We start from the raw sequence: 11,932 nt of genomic DNA, 5'->3' as shown, positions 1-11,932 counted from the left end.
ATGCGCTGAAGAGATCATTAGTTACTGGTGACGTGCTCTTGTTCCAGCTCTTTATTCAATTGTTCTAGTCCCACCTGCTGGACTGAATGCATATTACAAACAATATGTCTAGAGATCCTTTTCTTTATGATCTCTGATCACATAACAGAGGCACTCTATTCTATTCTTGTCACCATATTTCTCCCCCATGTTGAAGATTTTTATCTAGTGTGTTCACGTGCAGCTGGCTTGTCCTCTGATCCTGTTTCTGTGCTTCCATACTGAAGCAGACGGCTGTACTCTCCTTTCCCCGGGATGAGTAAATAAATAGACATCGGGCCACCCTTCACCATCCCATAGATCAGAGCTTTCATGTCCCTCGCTGAGATTTGTTCGGCCACTCTGCAATTACACAGTAAGATAGAAGCATATGTGCAGATGAAGGGAACATCTAATCTTGAATTACACATCTTTGAAGGGGATAGTCTATCTTTCAGGAAACTCCTAGTAAATGGGAAGGATTTATTGGAGTGTTTATTGGGTTCGGGAATTTAGGTGGGCAGGGGGTGTCTATATACATACACACACAGACAAAGACACACAGACACACACACCAACAGTGGGGCTTGGAAGTTTGGGCACCCTTTGCAGAATCTGTGAAAATGCGAGTAATTTTAAAAAAATAAGAGAGATCATACTAAATGCATGTTAAATTTTATTTAGTACTGTCCTGAGTAAGATATTGTACATAAAAGATATTAACATTTAGTCCACAAGACAAAAGAAATGCTGAAATTATTAAAATAACCCCACTCAAAAATTTGGGAACCCTTGGTTCTTAAATCTGTGTGTTGTTACCTGATGATCCACGACTGTCTTTCTGTTTTGTGATGGTTGTGCATGAGTCCCTTGTTTGTTCTGAACAGTTAAACTGAGCAGCGTTCTTCAGAAAAATCCACATTTTTAGTTTTTTTAAAGTATATTTATATATTTTGTTTTAAGTCAAATCAAACATTTTGAAATGTAGTTCATACTGAAAATTTTGAATAAAATGTATTATGATGAGCCTTTACACAGTTATTTGAATTTATAATTAATCATTCTGAATCTATTTGTGGCTTCAATTAAGATCATATTCAAATTGATTAATTAAAATGGACTTTTAAAAAGCGTTCTCAGTTTTTTTTTTAGATGCAAACAGTGTTCAGTTTTTTAACTTTATGTGTCCTCCAGGGTCATGTGATTTTGGCGGTGTCTCAGCCCCTGACGGACAGACAGATTCAACACACCTTGTGGACAGAGACTATGCATCTTTCATTCACAGCTGGGAACATGCGAGATTTGCACTCTGATCTAGAGATGGAACCCAGCAGCCCCACACGCCTTCTGAGGAACATTGAAAGACAGGTGAATCGAAAAAAACCCACAGGCGACAAGAACATACAAAAAGACCAGATAAAAATGTAATTTGTTCATTTAAAACTGTATTTAATTCATGTTTCTATATGTGTTTAGAGTGCCCAGCTGACTCAGATTGTAAACAGCCTGATGCCATTTTTGTCTGCCTCTCCTTCTTCATCGCCTATGCCTAAAGTACCTTGTAATCGCTGGAGAGGTCAACAGAAAACAGCTTACAGTGGGTGAGAGATAAACAAGCACATTCAAGCCTTACAAGTTCATCAACAGGCAAAAACAAACCTCAAAAATCTCATAGGGTCATTCAATAAAAATGTCCAAGAATAGCAGTTGTGATTAATTTACAAAATTGTTATTGAAGCACTGGTTGCTATAGATTTTTTTGTTCAAGAAAGGAGATTGTTGAAGGATACTCACATTAGATATTCACACTTTTTGACGCAGTATAGGTAATTTCATTTATTCTTACGTAAACTCCAGAGACACCTTAGTAGAAGCAGTCCGTCTTGATTTCATTCATGCATTTCATATTCATTGCAGAACTGTAGAAGTCCCCTCATTCTGATACATAATTTTGTAAAATAATTTAAATCTTATGTGAATGTCAGGATGAATCATTCAGCCCAGCGGTAAACGGAAAAAGTGAGAAAGACATTGAGAAGAATTAGAAAGACGGAAGATGAAAAAGTCTGATTGGAGAAGAGAACCGGTGAAACTTGCTCTTTTTATTTGTTGTATGATCATTTTATCCCTACTTTTGCATCCAAGTGTCACACACGGGTGTCTTTGTTCCCAGTGGACCACAGTGTTTATACAAGGCCAAGCAGAATAGGAAGCGAACGTGTCACAGACGACAGTACGTCACCTGTACGTCAGCCCGGACACGACCCCTTCTGACCAATCACAAGCCTAGACTTTTTGTCATGGACCCACTGTCTCATAGAGAACAGGTAGGCAATTGTAAGTTAAAGTGTCTTAACTTTTGGAACTCCAATCAAATAATGAGTTGGCATAGCATAGCATACAGTCCTGTTGAAAGTTTTGGGGTTGGTAAGATTTTTTTTGTGTTTTTGAAAGAAGTCTTTAATGCTCACAAAGGCTGCATTTCTTTGCTTCAGTAACAGTAAAAACAATCATATTTTGGAATATTATTACAATTTAAAAAACTATTTTCTCTGTTAATTTATTTAAAAATGTAAATTATTCCTGTAATGCAAAGTAGAATTTTCAGCAGCCATTATTCCACTCTTCACAGGATCCTTCAGAAATAATTTATTATTATTATCATCAATGTTGACAACAGTTAATATTTTTGTGGAAAATTATTTTTTTCAGGATTGGTTGATGAATAGAAAGTAAAAAAAAAATAATAAAAAAAATTAGAAAGCAATTTATTTTCATTTAATAAATCCTTAATAAAAGTATTAATTTCTTGCTTTAAAAATAAAAACTTACAGACCCCAAACTTTTTGAATGATAGTGTACAAGCTACAGTCTCACAGTGATTGCTGACATAACAGCATAATATTCTTGAGTAAAAAAAGCTGTTTGTGATAATACCTGAACTAGTGGGACTTGTACTGCTTTGTGCTGTTTCCACCATTTACACTTAATGTGTGTGTGTGTGTGTTTTGGAAACAGCCCCCAGTGGAGCTCAAAAAGAATAACTTCGCTTTTGTTCTGTCCTTTCCAATGGAAACTGCTAACACGCAGTGCTCAGGCCAGCTGCGCTTTCATAAATGACGATAATTTTATAATTTCTGTGTCCTATATGTCCAGCATGGACCTATACCTCAGACACTGTATATACCTTAATCTGAACCTAGAAGCACCGGGATGAAGATGCATTTGCCAAATGGAAATCAGAACAAATTGAATTTTAAAAAAATACAATAATTTAAAGTAACATTTCATCCAAAAATGAAAATTTTGTCATCATTTACATAAGTTTTTATTTAACTGCTCTTACTTGCTCTGAAGAATATACCATAAAATGGGTTATGCAATGTAACAAAACATTCCAAATTGTATTGCATTGATTTGCTGACGAGGTAATTTAAAAACCATTGTAAATCAAATAAAAATGTTAATTAAACATTATAGCGATTATTTTACCAGTGTTTCTTCATTTACTGAAAAATGCTGTGGAAATTTTTATTTTTAATTTATTCCGTTTTTTTATTTATTTAGTTATTTTATAATTTTTTTACAATCATGTTGAATCTTATTGCCCAAAATAGCTGTTTGTAGCCTAGCAAAATAAATCAAATATGTTTGGAACAAAATGAGGGTGAGTAAATGATGATAGAATAATCTGAGTGCAGAGCTTATCTTTTTAATAAAGCAGTTATTTGTGTATGTGCCAGCCCTCTTCACATTGCACCATGACTCACACCACATTCTGAGTCTGTTTCCCAGCTGGTGCCAGCTTGGTGCGCTTCCTTTAACCTCGTTTATGATTCTCAATGGTTCTCCAGAGCACTGCGTCAAATAGATTTGGCCTTTATTAACTTGGTTGTTTACATCCAACTCTTTTTATTTGTTTAATGCACAGTTGGACAAACCGAGACTGGATTCTAGATGCATTCAGTCCTTTAGGATCAGAAAGAGACATTTGTTTAGTAATTATGCTTTGCAAGATTTGTGTTCATCCCATTTATCCGGAACTTCTCAAAACCTCCATGTTTTGGTTTGCATGCACTCCCTCTTTCTCTCTCTCCACAGGTTTCGGAGTCTTCCCCTTCTCTTTGTCCCAAATGTGCATCCTGTGATCCTGCATCAGTGTGCACAGATCCTTTGTGTCTCCACAGAAAAGACAGAACAGACCGCAAAATGTATCCCGTGCTATCACTCTCCTCAGGTAGAGAGATGCATTATTTTTAAAATAGGCATTTTTCTTCTTCCATCTACCATCTTTGTACTTACCTTCTCAACAACGGATACATGTGACACTCTTTTAATTGCTCTAAAAATGTTACCTACTGTATGTAGGCAGATCACTAGGTTTTGGAGCAAAGCTTATTTAAGCAGTAAAAGAGTGTTCATACTCTTACTGAGGTCATTGGATGGTTAATACTACAGCAATCCATTAATCGCTCATACGTTTCACTGAATTAGCTTGCCATTTCAATTTCAACTTTTGCTTTGCCGTTGTTTTCTTTTGTTTGTGTAATATAACTGAGGGTTTCCACAAAAATAAAGCAGCACAACTGATTTCAGCATTGATATTAATAAAAAATGTTTCTTGAGCAACAAATCAGCATATTAGAGTGATTTGTGAAGGGTCATGTGACATTAAAGATTGCTGTAAATTCAGCTTTGTCATAACAGGAATAAATTACATTATACAGTACTAAAATGGAAAACAGTTGTTTTAATTTGTAATAATATTTTACAATGTTACTATTTTGCTGTATTTTTGCAAATAAATGCATCCTTGGTGAGTATAAGAGACTTCTTTAAAACTAAAAAAAAATCCATCTCCAGACTCCAAATTTTTTGAGCTGAACCTAATTTATTTTTATTTTACATCACAATCGGTATGTTTGTCCAAAATCATTTAGGCTCTACTGTTCTCAGTCCTTTTTAAAACACAGTGATGCTCATGTTCAGTGCAGATCTGAAGGTCATGTTGAAGTCAATAGCTGCTGTACAGTTTTAATGCAATCCCTGGCACTGGACTCTGACTCATCCGTCCCAATCATTAATGGTCTGGAACTCTTCTCTGCTCTGCTGGTTACTTTCTGACTAGGGGGGCTAATGATCCTGAAGCAGCAATGCTATTCGTAACAGAGAGAGAGAGATTGGCAGGGCAAGTGAGCGATTTCAGTGGAATGGTTTCTAATGCAAAAACACACCTCATGCTGTTAAGTTGATTTTCTGTCAGTGCTTTGCGGCACCTCTGGAGTCAGTGAACGAACTACAAAAAAATAACTACAAAAGCGAATAGAAAATGAATGCCAGGAACTTTTCATTAAATCACCTGGATGTGTAGGATCTTTTAATGTCAGTTCTTCTGGAGTCCAGTGTGTGTGATGATGTAAGGTGTGTGTAGGCTGCTGGGTGGGTTTTGTCATAGTCTTGTGGTGTATCCACAGTCCTACAGCTTACTAAATCGAGAGAACGAATTAGTAAATTATGTGCACGATTTAGCAAATCGAGGGAACCAAATAGTAATTGTGTGCATGTTTTAGTACATCAAGGGAATTAATTAGTAAATCATGTGCACTTTTTCGGACATCGAGGGAACGAATTAGTAAATTGTGCGCATGATTTCTATATTTTTTCTTGAATGTCATGTGCTGGGTTCCGTAATTTCATAGTTGTACTTAAAATAAAAATAATAAACTGTGATTCTCAGTAGATTCATATGACTAGTTTTTTTGTTTGTTTTTAATTCATTCAGAGAAATTAAAGGCAGTATTTAAAATACTTTAAATAATTTGCAGTTATTTTAATTTGGGTACAAAATTAACAATTTACAAATGGGTACTTCATGTGTTTAATTCCCTTTGGTGTTTCACTTATATTCACCACAAAAGATGTTCAAGGTAGTAATACTGCTTTGTTCTAGACATCTCCAGCATTAAACCCAAGTCTGATCTGGTCTCCCAGAGTGATGACAGTCAGGTGGAGGAATCTTCAGAGGATACACCCACACAACAGATAAACTCACAGGTCTGCCCTTCAGCTAAACTTGTTGATAAATACTGAATATTTGAGTTTGAGCTAATCCAAACAGAGATACATTTTTCTTACAGGGAATGTTTTGCTAGTTAAAGGTTAATATTCTGAGAAAGATAATCACATACTGTCCCTGTTTACTTTTCTTTTTTTTTTTACTTTAGTTCTCATCGCGCAGGAGAAACTGTGACATAATTTTCAGCACTGATGACATTATCATTCCTACATCTCGATTTGCATCAGTGAAAGTGGAAAGACTTAAGTTTTAGGGTTTTACAGGCAGACATTATTACCTGTTTATATTGCAATAGATCTTCACTACTGTTCAAAAGTTTGGAGTCGGTACTTAAATAAGTGAACTGATTCCTCTGTCATAAATCGTGATCAACCCATAATGAACATGCTGTGCTCCTTTACATATAACTCAGCTTATGTAGATCACTTTTCTTCTCGTAATTTATCTTCCACTGTCTTCAAATTAGTTGGCTTCTTCATTTCTTCTTCCCATTCCTTGTCTTCATTAATGTCATTAATGTTTTGTATTGCGTATTTTTTTCACCTTATGAAAAAAGATTTATATATATATATATATATTTTTTTACTATTTATTCCTGTGATGACAAAGCCAAATCTTTCAGATTCTTTTCATTCTAATAAGCTGATTTGGAGCAGAAGAAACCTTTCATATTATTATCTGCTTTATATTCAAACCATTTTTGTATTGAATTGCCATACCGTGATGTAAGCGTTTGCTGCTACCGCCCACCCATAGAGCGCTTGATAGATTTTCGGTGAGTCACTTTCAGTAACTTGGCTGATGCATAAAGATGTGGATGAATTCATGTTTGAATTTCAGTTTTCCCCCTTTCCTGTATCCGATTGTCTTTACTCCCTTTAGTTGGCGAAAGTCCGATATTTTGCCTTTATCGAAAAGAGAGGAGGATGAGCAAGAGGAAGGGATGGTTGGTTTGCTATATTATAAAATATAAACATAAACAGTGGTGAATGTCAGCAGTTGCAGGGTGTTGTGGAGTGATGGGCCTTATCTTTGTCAGTCAGAAGCAATAGAAGATGAAGATTTCTTTCTGAGACACCAGAGTTATGAGCGTAGAGAGAAACTCTGCAGCTCCTGCTGGGATCAGGACAAAAGAAACAGGATCAGGTCTGTGTGTATTTTGGGTTATTGTAAAGCTATATTATTGCACATATATTCTCCGGTAAAATAAAATCAGATTTTTATCTCCACAGGTCATCCAGGAAAATCTGCTCTTCTGTATCTGTGAGAGACCATCGTGCTCACTGTTTCCCACCTGTACATTCTCCCGTTCCCTTCACCTAGACCTGCAGTTCCTCTGAAGATTCATCAGAAAGATGTGAGATTGAGAAGTGAGAATGGCTCAAAATAAGATGTATCTGTCTAACTGAATTAGCTTTTTCATCAAGCATTTCAAATCAGTGTCATATTTCTTCACTACCTTTATCTTGTGGGAGCTTGATTCATCTAGATGTTTCTAATAAATCTTAATATAACTAGATAACTCCCTCTAGTCTATAAAGTGCCATACCTCCCTCTATTGGACATACTTGGAATAACATGCACATACTACAGTGACATTTTGCACATATTCAGCAAGCAGGGCCATCCTTAGCTGACATGTGGCTTGGTGTGGGGTAGGTAGCAAGGGTTTGGGGGCTCCTGGTCCCCCTTTGTCCGTTCACTGCGGTGGCACCAGTTGCACCCCCCAAGGAGGGCCCTGTCCGCAAGGATGCATTCATATAAATTGACCTGTTATTTTAAATGCTTCCTTGGTGAGCATTAGAGCCTTTTTCAAAAACATTGAAAAGTCATATCCAACCCAAACCTTTGAATGATAATGTAAATAATATCAGATTGGAATCACGTTTAGAATCAGAGTCAGTTTTGGAGTTTTTACAGGAGTTGATAGATAAAATGTACAATTACTATAGTTAAAGTTAACAGAGGAACTGAGATTATATTGTGTTGAAATGTAGTGGAGAAAATACATATTTTTCTTGCTTGTCATTGGTTTGACTGATGATTATGTGCTGATTACAGACTTCCAGAGCACAAGAGCACAACATTTGGGGCAGATCAGGAAATGACATCATACGACGTGTCCACGGAGAGAAAAAAATACATTTCTCATCTTAAAAGTTCTCTACCATTTTGGGGGAATATATACAACATATATAAATAGAGATTTAAATGAACTGAAAATTACATTTGCGAGAAAACAGCCTGTGGACAAGACAAGAAACTACTTGTAAACACTGTAAACTACTTGACAATTCTTCACAGTCTGTATGTGAAGCTTTGACAGTTCAAAATCCTATTACATTGCATTGTGTGTGTGTGTGTGTGTGTGTGTGTAGTCTTTGATCTCTTTCAGCAATAAGCTGATTAGGCCATCTCACAAGCAGCCCACACTCACTAAGGGAAAGGCTAATTGGCTGTAGGCTAAGTAGGGGTCAAGGTTGTCTATGAGGAAATATTATCACACTTGCTTTCCTTCTTATAGCTCAATGACTTTTTCACCCTGGTACTGCACTTCTTTAAAGTCTGAAAACTCCTCACAACATTAGCTTAAAGTCTTTTTGAGCTGCTTTTTTTTTATCAAGCATACTAATCAAGAAGGATCTGATAGAGATAAAACACATTTTATCGAGTATTTTTTTCTATTAGATTTTTTACAAATGTAATTGTTTTATCAAATCTTTTTCAGTATTTAATTAAATATACTACATTCATCTTGTATTAATTTCCATCACAGTGCTCTCTGCAGCAAATTTTAGGGTACCCTAGATATATATGCCTTAGAATCAGACAAAAACAATATATTTTGGAACGGACTATGACGGCTTAAAATGCTGGTAGACAGTTCACTAGGTTTTGGAACATTATCAGAAATCTCGCTCTCACTAGAGCTGTCAGAAATGTGAATAGAGCCGGTGTGTGTGACGCATAGCCACTGTATTGATCTACACTGCTCTGAGAGCTCGATAGGACTCTCTTTCATTCCCATTCTCTTTTGTTGTGAACTCTGAGAATGGAGATCTTTATTTATAACTCCAATGAGAGGCTCGATGATTTACTTCTGCCAGCAGGGGGAGTTTTACAGGGACTATGGTGCAGTGCGATGATATAATTTATTATTTTGTGAACTTAAATGAGAAACAATTTGTAACAAAGTATTCATAGACCCCACTAGTGTTGTTAAAACTAAACAAAAACTGCTGAAATAATATACAATATACGTATTAGAAAAAAAGCATAAACTTAAAAAACTTAAAAAATGCTAATATTGGTATAATAAAAAATAGAACTAAAACTGAAATAAAAATAAAGCTAAACAGAACTATTTTAAATGCAAAAACAATAAATAAAACTTAAAACGGAAAAAATATTCACAGACTATGTGTTGTTAAAACTAAAAAGCGATTAAAAATAATGCTGAAATCAAATACAGTGTTAGACAAAAAGCATATACTTAAGAAAAAAAATTGTAAAGTTGCTTTGGTTAATAATAAAAATAAAATACGTTTTATATGTAAATTTAAACTAAATTGACTAAAATGAGGTTAAAATAAAAAATACAGTATACATATTGGAAAAAAACCCTTTAAAATAAAACTTTAGAAAACTGAGTCTGAAAGGCTAAGACTGAAGTAAAAATAAATGAACAGAAAATACAAATATATATATAAAAAACAGAAAAACTTAAAATATAAAATCAAATTCAAATATTCATAAATATTATTATTTTAATTTTATATTAATATTATAGTATATAAATACTATAAAAATAACACTGGACTGGGCAATAGTATTGACTGAAGTGATGAAGGGTTCAATTCTCCTGAGAGATTTCTGTTTGCACACTGATCTGTCAGAATCAGTCAGACTGCACTCCTGACTGCTGTGGGAGACAGAGATGACAGAAATGATACACTAACTCTCCTCAGTCAAATACTAATGCACACCCAGGTCTCACCCCTATTTGCCTTTCTTGGACGCAGGACTGTCTCCATAGTGATAAGGACTCTTCAAATGCACTGGGCCTTCATTCAGCTTTTCTAATTTAGGAAGTGGAGAGGATGGAAGAGCGTATTATTTCTTTGAGTGTCTCTCTCACTTTGCTTCCACTATATTTTTGTCTCTGTGACAAAATGGTTCAAACAATATCTTTTTAATTTAGCTATGTAATACTGGCAAGCTTTTGAGGTTTGAAGGGGGTTGTTTGTTTACTAAGCTGGAAAGAAAAAATCCATTGTGACTATCAACTAAAATGTACTTTGGTGTAAACATGTCAGTTGTTTTAACTGGCCTCTTGATGTTCATTCATAATTTATAGGTCTCTTATTTCAGCCCGGAGATGAATGTGGTTATACTGAGTGTGAGATTTGAGACATGTAGTGAAGTGAGGTTGTATGTATTACATGCTCAACCTACCAAGTGTTTGCAGCTATGTCCAATTTAAAGTCACACATTCAGTACTCAAAGGGATACTTCACCATGACAAAAAAATTTTAATTGTTATATTTTATATTATATTCCCTACATATATATACACTACCATTTAAAAGTGAGGAGGAGGTAAAACAAAATCAGCATTTTTTTAATAAAAACACACTATTTCATTTTATGACATCTTTCTTATTAGGACTGGCTCTATACCACTTTTTCAGAACCGATATCTGCCGATTACGATACGATACGAGTACTATCAGTGTAGAATTTCTATACCTTTCTATATTGAATTTCTATATTGTTATAAAATACATTCATAAAAAACAAAGTAATATATTTATATATAAATATACACTATTGTAGTCAGGATTTGAAGTGGATGATCAAAATCTTTCATCAAAGATGTCCTAAAATCAAAATGATACTTGTATTTGTGTAAGTACAACGTTAACTTTTTTTTGATACACTTCAGTATTTGCTCTATTTTACATATGATAGATAAGACAAACAAAAAAGGCTATTAATAATCTTTCATGTGCAAAAGTATTATAATACTAAAGGCTCAAAATACGGAGTCGCACAAAGCGCTTATGTGCATCCAGTGCACAGAATGACAGTGACTTGAATATTCATCTCTACCTCACATTAAACTGTGGAACGGCTTCAGAACACTTGAAATACAGTGCACAAAAACTTGATTGTGCTTTATAATGTTTATATGGCTTTCGTGGGGCTTAATAATAACACAGAATACTATATACACTATATATGATTTAGATCGGTCCCGATCCAGCAGAAAAGAACAGTATCGGAGCGATACTGATACCGAATATAGCATCTGCGCACCTTTAATTCTGATATGCTGATTTGGGGCTCAAGTAACATTTCATGTTTATTTTTTTTTTTTTTGTGGAAACCTTGATATATTGGTTTTCAGGATTTTGATTTATTAAAATTTGAAAACAACAGCATTTATTAGATTTTTTGGTAACATTTTTGTAAACATTATAGATGTCTTTACTGTAATGCATCCTTGCTGAAAGAAATTATTTATTTTTTAAAATTATTTTTTATTATTGAACATTCAAACACAATTGTTATTGAAGTTAATGAATATATATGTAGTAGGCTGTGTGTACTATATATTTTTTTACTTAATTATACAATGATATTTTTTTTAAGAATGTTTATTAATGACACCTAATTTAGCGTTGCTATTTTGCCTCGATACATTTTATATAGTATTTCTCTGGATGTCCATATGAAACACACCACACTGCAGCAGTTACATTGGCTCGTCCACACTGTGATTTACGGTAATTATTCAGTAGTGGGCGGGATTACGCGGCAGTGGGCGGGATCCAG

General features: G+C 34.7%; 2 long non-coding RNA genes across 3 annotated transcripts; one reads left to right on the top strand and one right to left on the bottom strand.

Annotated features, from left to right (window-relative positions):
- Positions 1-36: 36 nt before the first annotated feature.
- On the bottom strand, positions 37-2,273 carry LOC113053728 (uncharacterized). 2 transcript variants are annotated; one of them, XR_003277291.1, is made up of 3 exons: positions 1,865-2,271; positions 1,269-1,365; positions 37-381 (listed from the first exon to the last, which is right to left on the bottom strand). It is a non-coding gene; the product is annotated as an uncharacterized LOC113053728 (long non-coding RNA). The 2 variants fall into 2 exon arrangements; XR_003277290.1 differs by having other exon boundaries at positions 1,269-2,273.
- Positions 2,274-6,787: 4,514 nt separating this feature from the next.
- Positions 6,788-7,713, top strand: LOC113053727 (uncharacterized). Its single transcript, XR_003277289.1, has 3 exons — positions 6,788-7,040; positions 7,134-7,240; positions 7,327-7,713. It is a non-coding gene; the product is annotated as an uncharacterized LOC113053727 (long non-coding RNA).
- Positions 7,714-11,932: the final 4,219 nt, after the last annotated feature.

Source organism: Carassius auratus, chromosome 34 (assembly GCF_003368295.1).
Source record: "Carassius auratus strain Wakin chromosome 34, ASM336829v1, whole genome shotgun sequence".
Taxonomy (NCBI): Eukaryota; Metazoa; Chordata; class Actinopteri; order Cypriniformes; family Cyprinidae; genus Carassius; species Carassius auratus.
This window is presented reverse-complemented; position numbering and strand designations above follow the sequence as displayed.